This window comes from Camelus bactrianus, chromosome 34, assembly GCF_048773025.1.
Source record: "Camelus bactrianus isolate YW-2024 breed Bactrian camel chromosome 34, ASM4877302v1, whole genome shotgun sequence".
Lineage (NCBI taxonomy): Eukaryota > Metazoa > Chordata > Mammalia > Artiodactyla > Camelidae > Camelus > Camelus bactrianus.
Window position 1 is genome coordinate 16,244,669 of NC_133572.1, and position 18,487 is coordinate 16,263,155.

General features: G+C 37.6%; 1 protein-coding gene across 30 annotated transcripts in view; it reads right to left on the reverse strand.

Annotated features, from left to right (window-relative positions):
* LMNTD1 (lamin tail domain containing 1) overlaps window positions 1-18,487 on the reverse strand; it is a 314,635-nt gene that overhangs the window by 161,043 nt on the left and 135,105 nt on the right. For 18 of the 30 annotated variants that reach the window (XM_074357488.1, XM_074357490.1, XM_074357489.1 and 15 more), the window contains one exon: window positions 12,954-13,038. The exons of the other annotated variants lie outside the window; for them this stretch is intronic. The gene's annotated coding sequence lies outside the window, so the exon portion shown is untranslated. The remainder of the gene's footprint in view (window positions 1-12,953; window positions 13,039-18,487) is intronic. 30 annotated transcript variants of the gene reach the window in all.

Sequence of the window (18,487 nt, forward strand, 5' to 3'; positions counted from 1 at the left end):
GCCTGAGGGCCTGGGGACCTGTGAAGGGCACTGTTTCCTTGGCAGTACTGCTAGGTTTCGAAAGGAGAGAACAGAGGGAGAGGCTATGGAGAAAACAGTACCTTAGGCTTCACTTGATCATCCCACAAGATGGCCAACTCCACGACGACAGCCAGGATCTAGAACTTCTGGTTCTCTACTGTCTACGTAAAGCTTAGTTCAGAGCAGGTTCTGTGTAAATAATAATTCATCCACGTAGTCGGTTATAGTGACTCACACTGGCCCCTTGAATGACTGTTAGGGCACCGACTGTGTGCTTCTCGTCTAAGTGCCAGAGATACAGAAGTGGATGAACCAAAGTCTCTGCTCTTGTGAAATAAAGAAATCAATACAAATATACATTATGTTAGGGGGTGTAAGTGCTAGTAAGAAGAATAAAACAGAGTGAGGAGAAAGAGGATAAAGAACAAGAAATTAAGGTCCTAGATAGAGAGTGTGATGAAGAAAGATCTCTCTACTGAGGGGCATTTAAACAGAGAGGTTTCAAGGAATCCAAGGAGTGACAGTGCAGATGCGGAATAACAACCTAACATAATCAGTGAGTAATTTTCATTTCCTCATCCCCATGCCTCCAGCCCCGACTTGCTTGAGTGCAGAAAGGGCGGTGTCTCTCCCAGGGACAGCTAGGAATCCCCGGCGCGCTGTCAGGTGCTCTTGAATTAGACTTGGTTAATTGGCTTATAGCCTACTACAAACATGGAACCACATTTTATCATTCTTGATATCAGCTAGCGAGTACATGTCCCTTTCTGCCCGTCGGTCATTTTCCCAAAAGGTAAATGGGAAGAGACTATTTTCTGGTTCCTACATCTAAGGGGGCTTCTGTACTATCGCATGTAACTGAAAAGACATCTGAACTTCCTACTGCAACTGGAACTGTTTCAAGCTGTCCCGATGAGGTACTGGAGAACTTGTAAGGCATGGATGTAAATCATGTGCATAATTCAAATACGGACAATATTCATTTGCTGCCACTGACCAGACTAATTTACCTGCTGATTTTTGCCACAACTTCACTCTAAGGCCAGACATACAATGCCCTAGGGCATGAGAGTAGCACTTGTCCGGTGGACCATAGTGGGAGTGGCCTCCCTCAGTCAAGCGCTCCATAATTTTTCCAGAAACAATGTACTCATGGGTATGAGCAATTTTTATTTGATTCAAATCTAGCATTTATTTAGCACTTTCTCTATGCAAGATACCTATGCTGGATGTTTGGAGGGTTTGTTAAAGAGTGAAACTTCTCATCTTGTTGTACCTCCAGCTGCTCCTACCGTCCTTTCACAGACCTTACTCATGCCGTGGAGTTTATAGCACAAGTGTAATGCACATGTGTGGCTGGAATTACGTAAACAGTTGCGTTTACGTATCTGGAATGTTGTTGAGAGACAGTTGGCCCTTAAGAGACTAATTCCCAATTCTCTTTCCCACTCTAGTGTTGAACGTTTCCACATTATACTTCATCTCTATGAAACAAGTGCCAGATGTAGACACACTCAGCTATAGGAGAGTGTATAAAAGTTAGCACAGAAATTGGCAGTCAAAATGTGAACAAAGATTCACTTATTAAAATGTTCAAGAAGGACTGTTCATCTCGGAAGAATTTACTAGAGCTCATTTGATAGGCACACATTATCAGCAACGCATCTCAGTGTGTCTCATCTTCACCTGATGAGTGGATGAGGATGTTTAAATTTAAGGACTCTTGAATTCTGACAATGAGAGGACATGGTTCCCAGGCCTTGCCTCATTGTGGAAAAGTGTGTGGGGGGACAAGGGGGACATAGGTAATATTTTATAGCATGATGATAGAGAAGAATTGGTTTCTGGTGAGGATGGATGCCACAAGGAAGGCCAAGGTGAAGCAGAGACAACACTGATATCCAACAGCTACTCAGTGGCTTGGCCTCACTCACGGGTCATTCCAGGAGATCAAAACCCTGTGTCTGCCCTGTAACAATACAGGGCTACTATGATAAAGGAAATCCATTCAAAAATACCTTCTTAGGTGATCATAAAGCCAGAAACACTGAACCCAGAAATTATTTGAGGACAGGCATAATTCTGATACCTTTTCCCCTTAAATTGTAGCTACAGCCTTTATCATGCCACTTTTTGAATTCTAACAAAAAATGTGCCCATTGGCTTCTAACAAAATATGTGCCCATTGACTATGGAATAAAAACTCTCTAGCATACTAACATGTGAGGGTCTCAGCTTCAAGCACTACATAAAAATGATACATACAAGCCTCTGAATATATAGTTGCTGCCAGGAAGCCACTATTAATAGGAAATGGGTTTTCACTTACTTTTCCTTGGCCACATTGAGATGCATTATAGTCTCTTATTCATCCTTTCTGTGGGATCGATGTGACATATTTGGCTTAAAGAAGAAAAGCATATATTATACATGCTTCTATGAGCCAAACCTCATCACATAGGCTCCAGGAGAGCACTGTTTGGTGGTAAGTTGTTAAAATTCACTTTTAAGGAGAAAAAATTATTGGCAGAAGTCTAGATGGAGTGTCAAGGGTGATGATCTCTTTAAAAAGAAAGCAAATTGGACTTTCCCAGTAGATTGAGGTTTAGATCTCAGCTCTACTACTTACTAGCTGCATGATTTTGCATAAACTATTCCAGGCTCTTTTACCTACAAATTTAGTTCATGATACTTATTTCACATTGTTGTTGAGATAACGTGAACTGAACATAATGCTCGAAACAGGAAGACCTCAGTTAATGTTAGTTTCCTCTTTCCATTGAAGACCTAATTGTCATAATATCTCTAAAAATAGTTAACTAGGACTTCCATGTCCAGCCAAGATAGAATAAAAGGATATGGGTTCACCCTACAACTTTGAAGATGGGTAAAATATATGAAACAACAGGACATCAGGCAACAAAGAACAATGACCTTATCAGAAGGGAAACAAGCAAGGTGAGGCAGCTGACTGCTTGCAGAACATTTTCTGGCCAGAGCACAGAGAAGGGGGACCCGGGTGAAGTCTGGCAATCTTCCTGAGACGAGATAGAACTAGGAGTCTGGGAAAGTCAAGGTGGCTACAGTCCTCAGGGCATAGCACCGAAGAGGAGAGAGCTGCACAAAGACAGAACTCTGAAGAACTGTAGAAGGTCCTCTCAAGCATTCAGTTGAGTACTAATTAGCCATGTGTGTGAGAAAACTGTCCACACTGGGTAATGATCCAGTAGAAATTATCAGAGGAACAATATCTGAAGCTCACAAAGGGGCAGGAACAGTGTCTAATCCCAACAGCCCAAATGGAAAACTTCATAATTCATGGAGCATAAATTAGAATATTAATAAGGGTTTTGCCTCAAACAGTGAAGGAAAATAATTAACCTTAGATTAAACTTTTTCTTAATGAAATTTAAAGGAATGCTCCAAAAAGATCAACTGTTCCCGAATAACCACAGCCCAGATCAGCATTCAATAATAATGATAATACAAATAAAATGCAGCACTCAAAAAGGCAAATTACATAAAATTTAGCATCCAATTTAAAAATCACAAGGCATGCAGAGGAGAAAAATAAAATGCGTAGTGAGAAAAAAATCAAATAATCAAAACTGACCCAGAAATAACACAGGTGACACAGCTTGTAGACAAAGGCATTAAATCAATAATTATCATTATATCTCGTATGTTCAAAAAGCTAGCAGAAAAATTGAACACATTAAATCAATATATGGAAGACACAAAAGTGACAAATGAACTTTTAGAGATGAAACTTATGATGTTGAAATAAAAATATACTAGATGAGATTAATAACAGATTAGACATTTCAGAAGAAAAGCTTAGTGAACTCAAAGCCATAGTTATAAATGCCATCCAAAATGAAACACAGGGAAAAAGAAAACCATCAGTGAACTAAGCGACTTTCAAGGAGCCAAATACATGTGTAATTAGAGTCCTCAGTGGAGTGAGGGAAGATATTTGAGGAAAAAATGGTCAAATTTTCCCCAAAATTAGATAAAAATGATAAACATACAGGTTAAAATGCCTCAAAAATCTCTTAGCATAATTTAAAAGGTTACTAAGGTACACCATAATAAAATTTCCTAAAGCCAAATTAAACAGAAAATCTTAAAAGCCATTTGAGGGGTGGAGTGGGTAATATGTTGCCCAGAGAGGAACAGAGATAAATCTGACAGCAGATTTCTCATTGAAACAATGCAAGCTAGAAGGTATTGAAGCAATATCTTTAAAGTACTAAGAGAAAAAAAGTTGTCAACCTAGAATTTTTCACCCAATGAAAATATCTTTTTGAAATAAAAATGAAATAAATACTTTTTCATATATATAAAAGGAGAAAAAATAATCAGACACCATAACTAGAAAATACATTAAAGGAAATCCTTCAAGCAGAATGAAATGATATCTGATAAAAAACTTGGGCCTGCAAAAAAGAATAAAGAACACCAGACATGGTAACTACCTTGGTAAATATAAAAATGTTTTTTTCCTTATCAGTTAAATCTTTTTAAAAGTTAATTAACAGATTGAATCAAAGATATTAATAATGCATTGTGGAGATTATAACATACATAGAACTAAAAGAGGGAGAAATGGAGATATGCTTTGTAAGTATCTCATAATATACTTGAAGTATACTAGTGCTTGAAATTAAACTGTGATAAGTTCAAGATGTGTGCTATAAATCCTAAAGTAACAACTAAACTAAGTCAAAAAGTTAGCCATAATGTGCAGTATACTGTACATATGTATTTACATGCAATATAATGTGTACGTGCAGTCGAACTGTAATAATTCTACCTAATAAAACTGAAAAAGGAGAAAAAAAACCAAAAAAACAAAAAGTTAGCCATAGCTAATACACTAAAACATGAGATGATACAGAATCATAAAACAAACTTGTTTCTATTACAAACACTAGATATTGTTCCATTGTCTTTCTTCATACTCATAAACACTTAGAATTTTAGAAGCATTAAATATGGTAAACTTTATGGATAAGAAGTCATACTTCATTGTTTTCATTTTCACCTTCTAATTAGTCATGAATTTAGGCATATTTATATATGTTTATCCACCAATAAGTATTCTCTTACATAAATAATTTGTTCATGTCTCTTATTTATATACTGCTATTAATATATGTATTGATTTAGAAGTTCTTTCTAAGTGTTGTTAATGTTTCAGTTTCTATTGCTTTATAAGAAACCGCTCTAAAACTCAAAAAAAAGTTTGGAGAGAAAGAGAGAAAATGGAATAAAGACCATATGGGACTCATAGATACTAATTACTATATATAAAATAAACAACATCTTACTGTACAGCATAGGGAACTACATTCAATATCTTGTCATGGCCTATAATGAAATTGGATATGAAAAGGAATATATATGTGTATAAATGAATTACTATGCCATACACCAGAAATTAACAAAACATTGCAAATTAACTATCTATACGTCAATTAAAAAAAAAAAAAGCCCATGTGGGACAAACAGAAAATTAAAAGCAAGATGGTAGATTAAAATAATCACATTGAATGTAAAGGATCCGAACACATTAATTAATGCAGAACTTGTTAGATTAGGTAAAACAGACCCAATGGTATGCTTTGGTATGAAAGCTACAAATAAGTTAAATTTGTAAAAGGATATAAAATGAGGTAGCCTACTAATATGAATCAGAAAGCTGCAGTGGCTACATTAACACTAGAGCAAACAAACAAACAAAAAATACTAGAGCAAACAAGATTATCATGGATAAAGAGAAGCACTTCATAAGTGATAGAGGAAGGAGGTCAGTTCATAGGGGAGGTCAGTTCATCAAGAGGACATCATAATCCTAAACGTTTAGATACCTAATAACAGACCTTCAAAATACGTGAAGCAAAATGGACATAACTTCAAGGAGAAATAAACAAATCCACAACTACAGTCTGATATCATTTACTGGCTCTGATAATTTTCTATGGGTTACTTAGGTGGGCAATGGCTTTTTGACAAACGTGTTAAGGCAATCCAGTGGGGAAAGGGGAGCCTTTCCAACGAATGATGCTGGAACAACTGAACATCCACATGCGAAAGACAAAACCAAACAAAAACTCCCAGCCATTTCTCACACAGTATACACAAAACCAGAAGCAGAATCCATAAAAGAAAAAAAATTGATAGATTAGACTTCATCAAAGTTAAGAACTTCTGCTCTTTGAAAGACACTGCTGAGAGAGAATGAAAAGATAAGTCACAGACTGAGTGAAAAAGTCTTTTCTTCACGGGTGTGACGAAGAACTCATATCCCAAATACATATGGGACTTTCTAATCTCTATAGGAAGAAAACAAACAGCCCGTTTTTTTTTTTTTAATGGGCAAAAGATTTGAACATTCATTCATCAAAGAAGAGCTTCGAATGGCAAATAAGCACATGAAAAAACGTTCAATGTCATTAGCCATTAAGTAGTGCAGATTTTAAAAAATGATACACTGCTACACACCTATTAAAATGGTTAAAATTAACAAGCCTGAGCATACCAAGTATTGACAAAGAACTGAGACTCGCATATCTTGCTTGTGGGACTGTCACATGGTTCAATGACTTTGGAAAAGCAGTCCATGGGCTAAACATGCACCTACGATGTAATTCAGCTTCTCCAGTTCTATGCACTTACTTAAGGGAAAAGCAAGCATTATGTCTATACAAAGACTTGCACACAAATATGCATAACAGCTTTATTGTAACAGCCGAACACTAGAAATAATCCAAATGTTCACTAACCGGTTAATGGATAAACAAATAGTGGTATAGCCATAAAATAGAATACATTCAGTAATGAAAACGAATGAACTATACATGCAACAATATGGATAAATCTCAAAAGTGTTTATGCTGGGGGAAATAAGCCAGAAAAAGAGTGCATATTATGTGTTACTCAGTTTGGGCTTCTATATCAAATTACCATAGTAGCTTAAACAGCAAATATTTATTTTTCCCAGTCCTGGAGTCTAGGAAGTCCAATATCAAGTTACTAGGACAGTTGCATTCTGGTAAGGGCTTTCTTCCTGGTTCATAGCCAGTGCCTTCTTGCTGTGTCCTCCCATGGTGAAGGGGTTAGGGATTTCTCTGGGCCCTCTTTTATAGGCTGTAATCTCATTCATGAGGGTAGGACCCTCATGACTTAAGTAGCTCACAAAGATCCCACCTCCCAATGCTGCCACCTATGAGGGTTAGGATTTCAAGATATGAATTGTTGGGGGTGGGGAGAGGGGGACATGAACATTCAGGCTATAGCATATATTAATTTTACTTCAATACATCTGTAAAAGATAGTTGGGTCCAATCTAGTTGAAATAAAACTTCATAATTGTAGTATGCTGCACTTTCCTAAGTACGTTCCTCAGAACTAACAACCCATGGATTTTAACAAGGTTTTACTCGAAAAGGGTATTCTGTGGTTTAATAATTGAGAAAGTCTGAGCTAAACATAGTTAACTGATTGCTTTTGGGCAGGACTTCTGTGAGATTTTAATATGCAAATACACATTATGAATTTCCAATAAGAGCATATTATTCAGTATTTCCCTAACTAATTTGACCATGGAAACTTTGTTCCAAGACCATTTTGTAGGATTGAAATGCTGCACAGTACTAGGCTTTCTTGATTAGAATTTTGCTCTTATAAGGACTAAAGCCAAAATGGAGATAATAGCCTAAATTCTAAGGGTGAACCTGGGGACTCAGATCATGAATTGGGTGGAAGGACCATCTTTGCATTCAGGACAACAAATATTTAAAATGCCAGATACAGACAATAAATTTCATGCATATAAGGGGAGGAGGCATAGGTACACAACCCACCACAATCCTAAAATTTAGTCCAATAACTGGGGTTGAAACAAAATGTTGTGGCTGTTCAAAGAAGGAAGGGAAATACTATTTGAATGGGTGTTCTTCAATCTTTAAGCACCCTGCTTAGGACTCCTTTGTAATATTGTGCCCCTCAGCTCTGGTCTATCAAGTGAAGCTCCTTGAAAATGTTTGCAAATGATGCGACTGACAATGGTTTAATTCCCAGAATATATAAAGAGCTCATACAACTCAATAACAAAAAAAAAACAAACAACCCAATCCAAAAGTGAACAGAGGACCTAAATAAGCAATTCTCCAATGAAGACATACAAATGGCCAATAGGCACATGAAAAAATGCTCAATATCGCTAATTATCAGAGAAATGAAAATCAAAACTACAATGAAGTATCACCTCATACCAGGCAGAATGGCCATCATTCAAAAGTTCACAAATGATAAATGCTGGAGAGAGTGTGGAGAAAAGGGAACCTTCCTATACTGTTGGTGGGAATGTAGTTTAGTGAAGCATTATGGAAAACAGTATGGAGATTCCTCAGAAGACTAAAACTAGACTTACTATATGATCCAGCATTCCCACTCCTGGGCATATATCCAGAGAGAACTCTAATTCAAAAAGATACATGCATCCCAGTGTTCATAGCAGCACTATTTACAATAGCCAAGACATGGAAGCAAGCTAAATATCCATCAACAGATGATTGGATAAAGAAGCTGTGGTAAATTTATACAATGGAATACTACTCAGCCATAAAAAAGAATGAAATAATGCCATTTGCAGCAACATGGATAGACCTAGAGATTATCATTCTAAGAGAAGTAAGCCAGAAGGAGAAAGAAAAATACCATATTCACTCAAATGTGGACTCTAAAAAAAGAAAATAGAAGACTAATGAACTCATCTACAAAACAGAAACAAACTCGCAGACATAGTAAAGAATCTTATGGCTTCTTGGGGGGGAAGGGGGTGTGAAGGGATAAATTGGGAGTTTGACATTTGCAAATATTATCTACTATATATAAAAATAGATAAAACAAATTTTGTCTGTATAGCACAGGGAATATTCAGTATCTTATAGTAATCTATAATGGAAAAGAATATGAAAATGAATATATGTATGTATATGTATGACTGAAACATTATGCTGTACACCAGGAATTGACACATTGTAATTGAGTATACATTAGTTAAAAAAAAAAAAAAAAGAAATCTCCTATTTGAAATGAGAGGTTGGGGACCCCAGAGCTGAGGCCTCTTGTCCCATGGGCAAAGACTGGGCCATTAAGCCACAGCTGTTTCACCAAATCATGCAGTCCGGGTTGTTTTAATGATTAATAACACTATTCCTATCCCCATCAAAGACAGACAAAAGGAAGTGGATTTCAAACTGCAAGAGGAATGATTAGGTGCCCAAGTGGGAAAAAAGAAAAAGGTCCTGATATTAGTAAATGGTAGAAGTTGTCCTAATATATTGAACACTTGCTGTTGGCCAGGTACTATTAGGCACTTTATAAGAATGATTTTACTCATAAGACCCTCCATGGGTAAATATTTCCTCCATTTCTCAGATGAGGACACTGAAACTCACCATGGTAACAGGCTTCTTTACACTCGAGCAATTAATTGGTGGCACAACCAGACTTGCCACCAAGTTGATATGACTCAAAAAGTCATGTTCTTTTTACCAAAGAACATTTCTCAAGCTGTAGATTTTGGAACATTTGTTTTATGGAACAATAAGAGACATAATGTCTGAAATAAATAAGTTTAGGAAATGCTGAATTAAAGTTTAAATAAATTCCTTTACCAGCAACTTTGTCAAACACACTGGTAATATGTATTATGAATCTCCAACGGGGACGTCTAGTGTCTAGCGTCTAGCATTTTCCAAAGCTGTTTTGTCACGGAACGCCTTTATTTCTGGCATAGCTAAAATCTCCAAGAACTCATGTTACATGGCACAGAATTTAGGGAAATTGGTACTATACTTGTCTGCTTCTGAGGCTCCAGTAGAGATATTCAGAAAGATGAATTAGGTCATAGGATCAAAGAAACAGGACAGGGAGGGATAAATTGGGAGTCTGGGGTTTGTAGATACTAACTACTACATATAAAATAGATAAAACACAAGGTCCAACTGCAAACACAGGGAACTATATTCAATACCTTGTAATAGCCTATAATGAAAAAGCATATGAAAAGGAATATATATATATATATGTATATGTATAAATAAGTCACTATACTGTACACCAGAAATTAATACAACATTGTAACTGACTGTACGTCAATTAAAAAAAGAATTTAAAAAGAAAAAAAAGAAACAGGACAGTTTAAATCCCCAGTGGCTACGTGACCTCCCTCGCCTCCAACATGTGGCACATCCCTGGCTTGTGCTGTGAACACTGGATGGGTGAGCAATTCCACCTTCGTACAACTCTTAACTGGCTGGAAATTATCTACTTTCTAACATACTTCCTTTCCCCTCCAAGTTACTTCATAAAGTCCATTCTTGCTACCAAAGAACAGTGAAACAAGTCTTTCACTACAAGCAGGTGAGGTCACCATGAATTTTACTTGTTCGCTGTGTAGTCCATAGCCAACCTCCACTGCCTGAAGGTTGCAGGCTGTAGCCACCCAATTTCTGATGCAGTTCGGCGTGAAAAATATGGAAGCAGAGAAATCCTAGGTTAGGGACTCTTCATCCACACTCCGGGGGACGGCAGAATGACTCCTGTCCCATGTCACAGCATCCCAGACACCCTGTCCTTTGATACTTCCCACGCCCCCAGTCTTTGCATGGGTGGAAAGAAGGCTCACTGCAGCCACTGCAGAGGTAGATAGCTATGCTCCCACACCAACTCAAGGGTTCTCTTAAGCTGCGCTGTGATGCAAAACAGCAGCCTTCAATGCAGTGCTGACATGAGTGTTGGGCACACCCTGATGCCTAAGGACTAGGGCTGGTTGTGCACAGAATCAGCGCTAGCAGCGCCAGACAAAAGGTGACTCCTCTCTGCACCACAAAACCTTTCTCCCTAGTGATGGAGTATTTTCCCATCAATATGGTCTTATAAAAATGGTATAGGTTTCTTCTCCCTTCTTTGATATAAGGTAAGTAGAAAAAGTAAATAAAAAAAAAAAAGAAATATAATATGGAAACAATTGATAATATTCTAATTAGTTCTTTGAATGTCTGAATCTTGTGAGCATATAAATACAATCCTATACCAAGGGCAGGAATTGTGTCTTATTTATTTCTCCATTCCCCGCATTTCCTAGCAGAGATTTACACTCAGTAGGCACTCAGAAATAGCTAAAACAGTTTATCCCAATTATTTGCTTGGGAAAAAAAGTAGAAAAGTCATTGTTCAAGGAATAGACTCTCACCAGTTTCAAATGAGACCTTTCCTTGGATAAAATTGGGATATTTTATAAAATCCTGTAGGATCATTAGTTCCTTGGAAATATAATATTCCATTTAGGATTTTAAGTAGGAATTTAGTAAAAGTGACTTTGTCCCTTAAATACAGAAACTACCCAAACTATCCCACAACTTATAATCCTTCTTAGAGCTAAAAAATGTCATGAAACTCTCTTAAATTCATGCTTACTTAGAAATAATTAGAGAAAAAAACTACACGTGTTCAAACACTGAATAATCTCAAATACACTTATATGAGAATGTGAAAGGTATTTCCAATGACTATTAAACAGTTATCTCTGACTTAGATATTCATGCTACTTCAAGTGCAATCTGGGACCATGGTATTTTAGGCTGGCAAATACCATGGAGGTCTGCTAAAAAGCCCTTTCCTTCCTCATCTAATAAACAAGGGAATTGAAACCCGGGGAGATGAAGTAACACGACCTAACTAGGCACAGCATGTTACTGTCAAATTCGGGACTAGAACCCAGTTTCCCAGTTCCCAGACCAATACCTCAAGTAGCTTCTCTCCAGAGCAGATCTTTCCGCTTTTCCAACTAAATCAGCCCCACCCCTGTGGACCAGGAAGCCTCTCCCAATGGATCAGAGAATCAGCCTCATTAGAAACAAGGTTGTTTGTTTCTTTGTTTCTTGAAAACACATTGTTTTGCATCAGCTTTTCCTAGGGCTTTGGTGTTAAGAATTTTTTCCCTAATGGAGATCTTGTTTGTGCTGACAAAAATACTTCAAGCGCTAAGCAGTCACGCAGTCGCACCTTGAGCAAGATATTGAAAGGAAGTGTTGTCTGATAACCACATGTGGACAAGGAGCAGGGTAATAGATTTAATAGTAATTAGTCCTCCAAGAATCTCACTTGAAACTCATCAGCCTTTTCATCTATTATTTAGAGAACTTTTACAGAGTTAGCTAACATCACTTACAGGACATATCCCTTAATAGTCTAAACATCATGAAATTTCTCAAACAGGCAATTCTGGTGAAGGAACAATCCAATTTTGTAATTAACCAAATCAGATTTTCCTGAAATACAGAACAAAGAAGATATGGAAGAAGGAAAACAAAACAAGCATTTGGTCCAAGACCTAGGCACCAGACCTAGACAACCTTAATGATGGTTCCCTCGATGGCAGCTTTATTAGGGCAGTTAACTTATAAGGAATGTTAAGTTGGTGCCTAATGGGACCAACTTGACATTGGGTGTCAAGTACTGTTTAGAAAGGCTTTATTTATTTTATTTGTATGTGTATTTGTTTTGTTTATTTTTGCCACATAAGTATTTTTTTTTGCAAGTTTTGTCAGAATAAAGAGACCCCTAAAATAATCTAAATAGCACCTACTCCTTAGTGAAGAAAAAAACACTTTTCTTAAATTATAGTGTCTCCTGGCAAGAAAGAGGATAGGTCTATTTCTTCAGGGATATTTTCCAGTTCTCCAGGCTATAAGAACTCAACAAACAGATGGAGGGAAAAGAGAAGTGCATGCCAGAAGCCGTCCCTGGGTCACACTGGGTCTGCACTGACTGCCTTGGAGTCCCTTTCTGTCTGGGAAAGGAGGAGGGCAAGGCTGGCTGATGCAGGGGACAGGTCTGCTCTGTGTCTGGGCACTTACTGTCAGCCGGCGGGGCAGGACTCCAGGAGTCAGCTGTTGATCAGCCACAGGGCTCTCGGGAAAGCTCACCCCTGAAGGATGGGCCCTGTGGGAACAGAACGTCATTAGCTCGGCCATCTGAGTTCTGCTTCTTATTACAACTCCTTTTAGCAGGAGAGACATTTCCTAGCGGTCGGGCATGTTCAGATTTATTGCTTTATTTGCTGGGTATTGAATTAAGGAGAAAAATCCACCACAAGAATTCCTTAGCAACGCTGAAAGGTCATTTGTCTCATCAAATTCTGTCCTTTCATTGCACTCGTTCTATCCAGAATTTCTCTAATGGTTACTTAATAATTCTAGTATTTGGTCTCAGCAGCCTTCTCTGCATGAAACACCTGTTTTGGCAAAGTTCAAAAAGCTTCTGTACTCACTAAAAATGATCTGTTATGGGGTGTGCATTTCTAATAATTCCAGTGTTTTCATTTCCGTCGTCAGCATACCCACATTCAAACATGCACACACTTTAAAGTAGCTAGATCCTCAAGGACTGTTTTGAAGAAACTCATCCACAGATCTACATAATTGGTATTGAAACAGAAGAATTCTTTTTCAATAATATGGGATATACAATGTTATTGACATCATGTTTTTCCAAAGAATAATGTTTATTTTGGTAACTATCCATGATAATGGATAGTACTATGATTACTATCCATATAAGGCTACGTTAATTTAAAAATCTGGTTCTAAGCAATAGTCAATGTTTCAGTTGCATAATAGACTATATGTATTCAGACAAATTTCTTAATGTTCACTTAATTTCTAGAAACTCCAGTACATGTAAGATATTCTTACTCTTATTAATATGCCTAGTTTGACTTTTTGACTCTAATATACCTCTCATGATTTAATGATTTATGACTATACACACATTCTAACTCAGTTTGAGATACTGTGGTCAGTTCTGTACTGTACAGGATGCAGGTCCCATGAGGAATTACCATGGCACAAAGTTACCAGATGGACAAGGTGAATGGACTTTCAGGCAGAGGTCCTCCTCTGGCCCCTACCAATGCACTAGCACCCTGTGAGGGCCCTTGACCAGTTGCCACCAGCCCAATAAACTGCAGGTGCCAGTATGTGGCACAAATACTTGGCAACGTCTCAAACGAAAGGCAGCAAAGCCCGGTGGAAGGTGGCTTTGGAGTCAGACAAATTGGGTTTAAATCCTGCTCTGACACTTAATCTGTGAAGTGTCATAACCTTGGGAAGGTTATATTATATTTCTCTGACTTTCAGAGATAAAATTAATCCTGAAGAGTTACAGTTGGGTCGAAGGTGGTTGGCCGTACCGAGCAGTGGTTAAAGGCACAGCTTTCTAAGTGTCAGTCCTGCTCCACCATTTTTCTAGTTGCTCAACGCTGGGCAGGTTGATGTGAATCACGCTACACCTTTGCTTCTTCACCTGCAACATGGGGGTAATCACTGTAGTTCTCAGAGGGGTCTGGAAGGACTAAATTTTAAAAATAAATGAAAACCATCTTTCAGAATACTCCACACATAGTGAGCACTGAGTATTAGCTATTTATTTTTACCAAGTGGATCTCAAGTTCCTAGCATTAGGAGGTATGCGCTACCCTAAGCTCAAGGTCTATTTCATCGGTGCTCCGGTCCTTGGTTTCTTTTCTCTGTGTTCTAATACCACTGGGGCCACAATTATAAGAATGAGAGTTAACTGCAGAGCTAGTGAAAGGAACTTATATTCATAAAATGTCCTAGAAAATATACTCTGTTGTTCAACTTTGTAGGTCTTATTTTTAATAGACCTTTCAAATAGCTAATCCTAAAGCCAGATATTTTGAAGAAAAAGCATACTTCACTTATCCTCTCCGCTGAAGTATCTGTTTATTTTTTAGTGAAACAGTTGCAGCTGACGTAAACACTTAGCAATCAGGATATTTTTGAAATGTTTTCCTGTTTTCATTAAATATTGTTGATATTTCCAAAGGGAAATGCTTTATGCCTTCAGCATTACTTTTAGAATTAGAATGATACATATTTATGACATAATATGCCACTTTTGAAATTTTTTTGCATTTAAGTTTCTAAAAAAATGATATTTACATAAATTTTCCTCAAGCATTTGTGTAACTCTCTCAAGTACACTCTGATGATTTTACACATACATATTCCTTTCATCTTCTAATAGCAGATTTGTTTATCTCCTCATTCAATCAGAATATTTGAGATGAATACTGAAATAATTATTGGCTTTTAAAAAATCATGTAATCACAGCTGGGTATGGATGTAAATGATATACATATTTCATCAGTTTTAAAAGGTACTCATTCTTTATACCAAATTCATATAGATGGATTTTTAAATTACTTTTGATTATAGTTTAATATTTATAAATAAAGGTGGCTTAACCCTACTATCATCTAAAGAAAGTTTACTGTCAATTTCTAAACTTTGGAAATATAGAGGACATTTCTATTTACCATTGGTGCATAATTTATGTGTATATTATCTGTGTATATATGTACATATATGTCAATATAATACATATAAATATATAGTATTACATATTGAGTCAGCAGCAGTATATGCTATTTATTTATTTGTTTATTTTTTTAATGGAGGTACTGGGGATTGAACCCGGGACCGCATGCCTGCTAAGCACACACTCTATCACTTGAGCTATACCCTCCCCCGACCAGTATATGCTATTAATGCAATCAAATTACCATCTTGACATCCTCTAATCATTTTTTTCCACCCTCTCCCTTCTACTACCATCACTACTGGTCATGATTACTGTACCATCCATACTCATTCAACAATCATGATGGAAGATACCAAGGAATTCTGTGTTTCTATGCTCTGCACTCCTTTTCTGGTCTCTCCATCTTCCCCTAGCCTCCATCCCTATCCCAACACATCCACATGGACCACACATGCAAATGCAAACACACACACACACACACACACACACACACACACACACACACACACGATACTTCAAGTCCATGCCTACAATGAAAGCTGCCTTAACCATGTTTAAAGCTTGTATATTATTTTCTATTGTATCTGCACATAGGCAAGCTATACATATATAGTAAAAGAATGCACATTAATTTGTATATACATCTATATCTTTCAGTATACCACACAAAAGTATATAATTACATAGATGACTACACACAATTTTGTTTCCTAGTTTTTGGTGTAAGAGTGATTTTCCTTTTAGCTGTTAATAAGGTGCATAGAGGAAGCTAACTAAATACTTTTCTCCCAGTGACTCCACAACCTGGGAGCCAAATGGTGACTTTTACAGACATCCCTTTTTGTGCATGGTATTTCTAGGCTGTAACTCCGAGGAGATGAGAGCCGCACATAGGGGAATGGCACTCTCCTGGGCGTTTCTTTATATATGCAGCTGCAGCCTCCGTAGATGTTAGGTTTGAATGATTTTCTACACTGCACTAAGATTATGTCAAAAGGAGCCAGAGTTAATAAACACAGACCATGAGAAAGTAGGTCTTTTTTCAAACGTAAGTGCAAAGACCCCTGTATCCCAAGTTCCTGGCTCAGTACCCAGCACATAGTGGGCATTCAAAATATAGAGATTACACAACAGACTGAATGAATGAATATAGTATAATCTTGGTTCAAGTGAAAATGAAAAGAAAACTGGGGACGAGGAAATTTCTTTTCACTTCCAGGGATGCCTCGCTATGTATTCTGAAGACAAAGACGAGAATCTGGTGCACTGGAACACACGGTCTGTTTCCCAGTCACGCAAAAAGAAACTTGACAAGTTTTCCATTAGAGAATCAGAGTCATGATCTGGTTACAGAACCCTAGACGTGGACCGAGATCAAACAAAGAAGTTGAAGAGAGGCCACTTAGTCTAAACATACTCATATTTCTTAATCAATACACTTGTGAACCAAGGAAAACCTTATTCTTGCCATGTGGCCTCAGTCCACCTATGAAGAAAGCTCCAGACTCAACAGAAAATGTGTGAAAAACAGTCTCATAATGACAGTCTGGTATTATCTATGGTCTGCTGATCATGGTGCAGCTACCCTGTGTTAATGATTGCTTATGGTAAATGACGTACTGAAGTCCAATAAAAACATCGTCCATGTGTAGAGTCAACATTCTACACACTCCCTAAATTTAACACCAGTACTGAAAACAAAAAGGAGGCTTGGCCATCGCAACCTTTAAAGAAAATGTCATCAGCAATCTAATTTCTTCACATTTTTTGGAAGTGGGTGGCCACCTTAGGAATAGCCCTACAGAGGCTGCTTAGTGTACAATGGACCAGGCTCTTCTCCGGAAAAGAGGAACCCAGCTGACCTTCCTGATCCCCCCTGACTCAGCGTTCGCTTCCCTGGATGCATCTGCATACATTCTGTGCAGCCTAATTCTTTGTAACTTAGTAATAAAAACATGGCAAGATGGGATACACACCATGTTTCATGCATTTTAATGTCCTAATATTTGTTAACTTGGAATGAAATATAAAATATATCCAATTTGAGCAGCCTAGCAAGCTGACTGCCTGGCCATCTGTTCATTTCTAGCTTTTATACTTCTCAGCCATTTCACTTCTGCTTTTAATTGTAACTGCCACTCTGATGGCACAGATCCTGAGGCCCTTTTGAATGCCACTTGCAGCCCTCCTTCTGACCCTTGGCTCATCTAAAGTGATGGCTTAATCTCAATTGCTTTTAAATTTATGTTTATACTCAAGAAGTGTTTTATTGAACAATGCAGTTCCATTTAAAAAAATTTTTTTATTTCTTGTTTAATTCTTCACATTGGCTAACCAGGTCCAGAGTCTGGTCCCCAGGACTCTATAATTTCTCTTATGTCTGACTCTCTCTCCTCCATCACAGCTGAAGAGTTCAGTCTCTCTAGTCTATTGCAGGCTATGATTTTGCTTTCACATTGCCACCCTCTCTGCTTGATTAAGTAATTTGTTGACACACTCAGATCTCTGTTTACTCTAGCCCAGGCATTCCAGACAAGATAATTATATCTAGGGCTTCAGGATCTGCCTGTGGTAAAATGTTGAAGTGGGGAAAATGTGTCTTTGAACGTCCTCCCAGATGACTTATCAACTCTATCTCCTTTCCTTCCTCTTTCTTTTCCCTCCTCTCAGTTTGTCCCCAGCACGTGAAGTGATTGTCCATTCTGGATACCCCCATCCATTCTTGACTTTAAATACTGTTCTCCATTGTTCTTAAACCTCTTTGTCAGTTCATTGTCTCTATCTGGTTAAAAACATGGCAAAATTAGCAAAATTCCAACCTACTATTCCCATTAAAATATTAATAAATAAGAAGCCTGTTAGTTCTTGAGCATTCAACTCGGTTCAGCTCTGTTGAAAATAAAGTGCTTATTGAATGTCATGTGTGCTCAAGGCCCCATGGTAGGTGATGGGGTACAAAGAGGAATAAGACACTAGTCCTTGAATTCCCAAGGCCTGGAGTCTAGTAAAGAAAACAGACACAGACATAGAAAATTACATTATGAT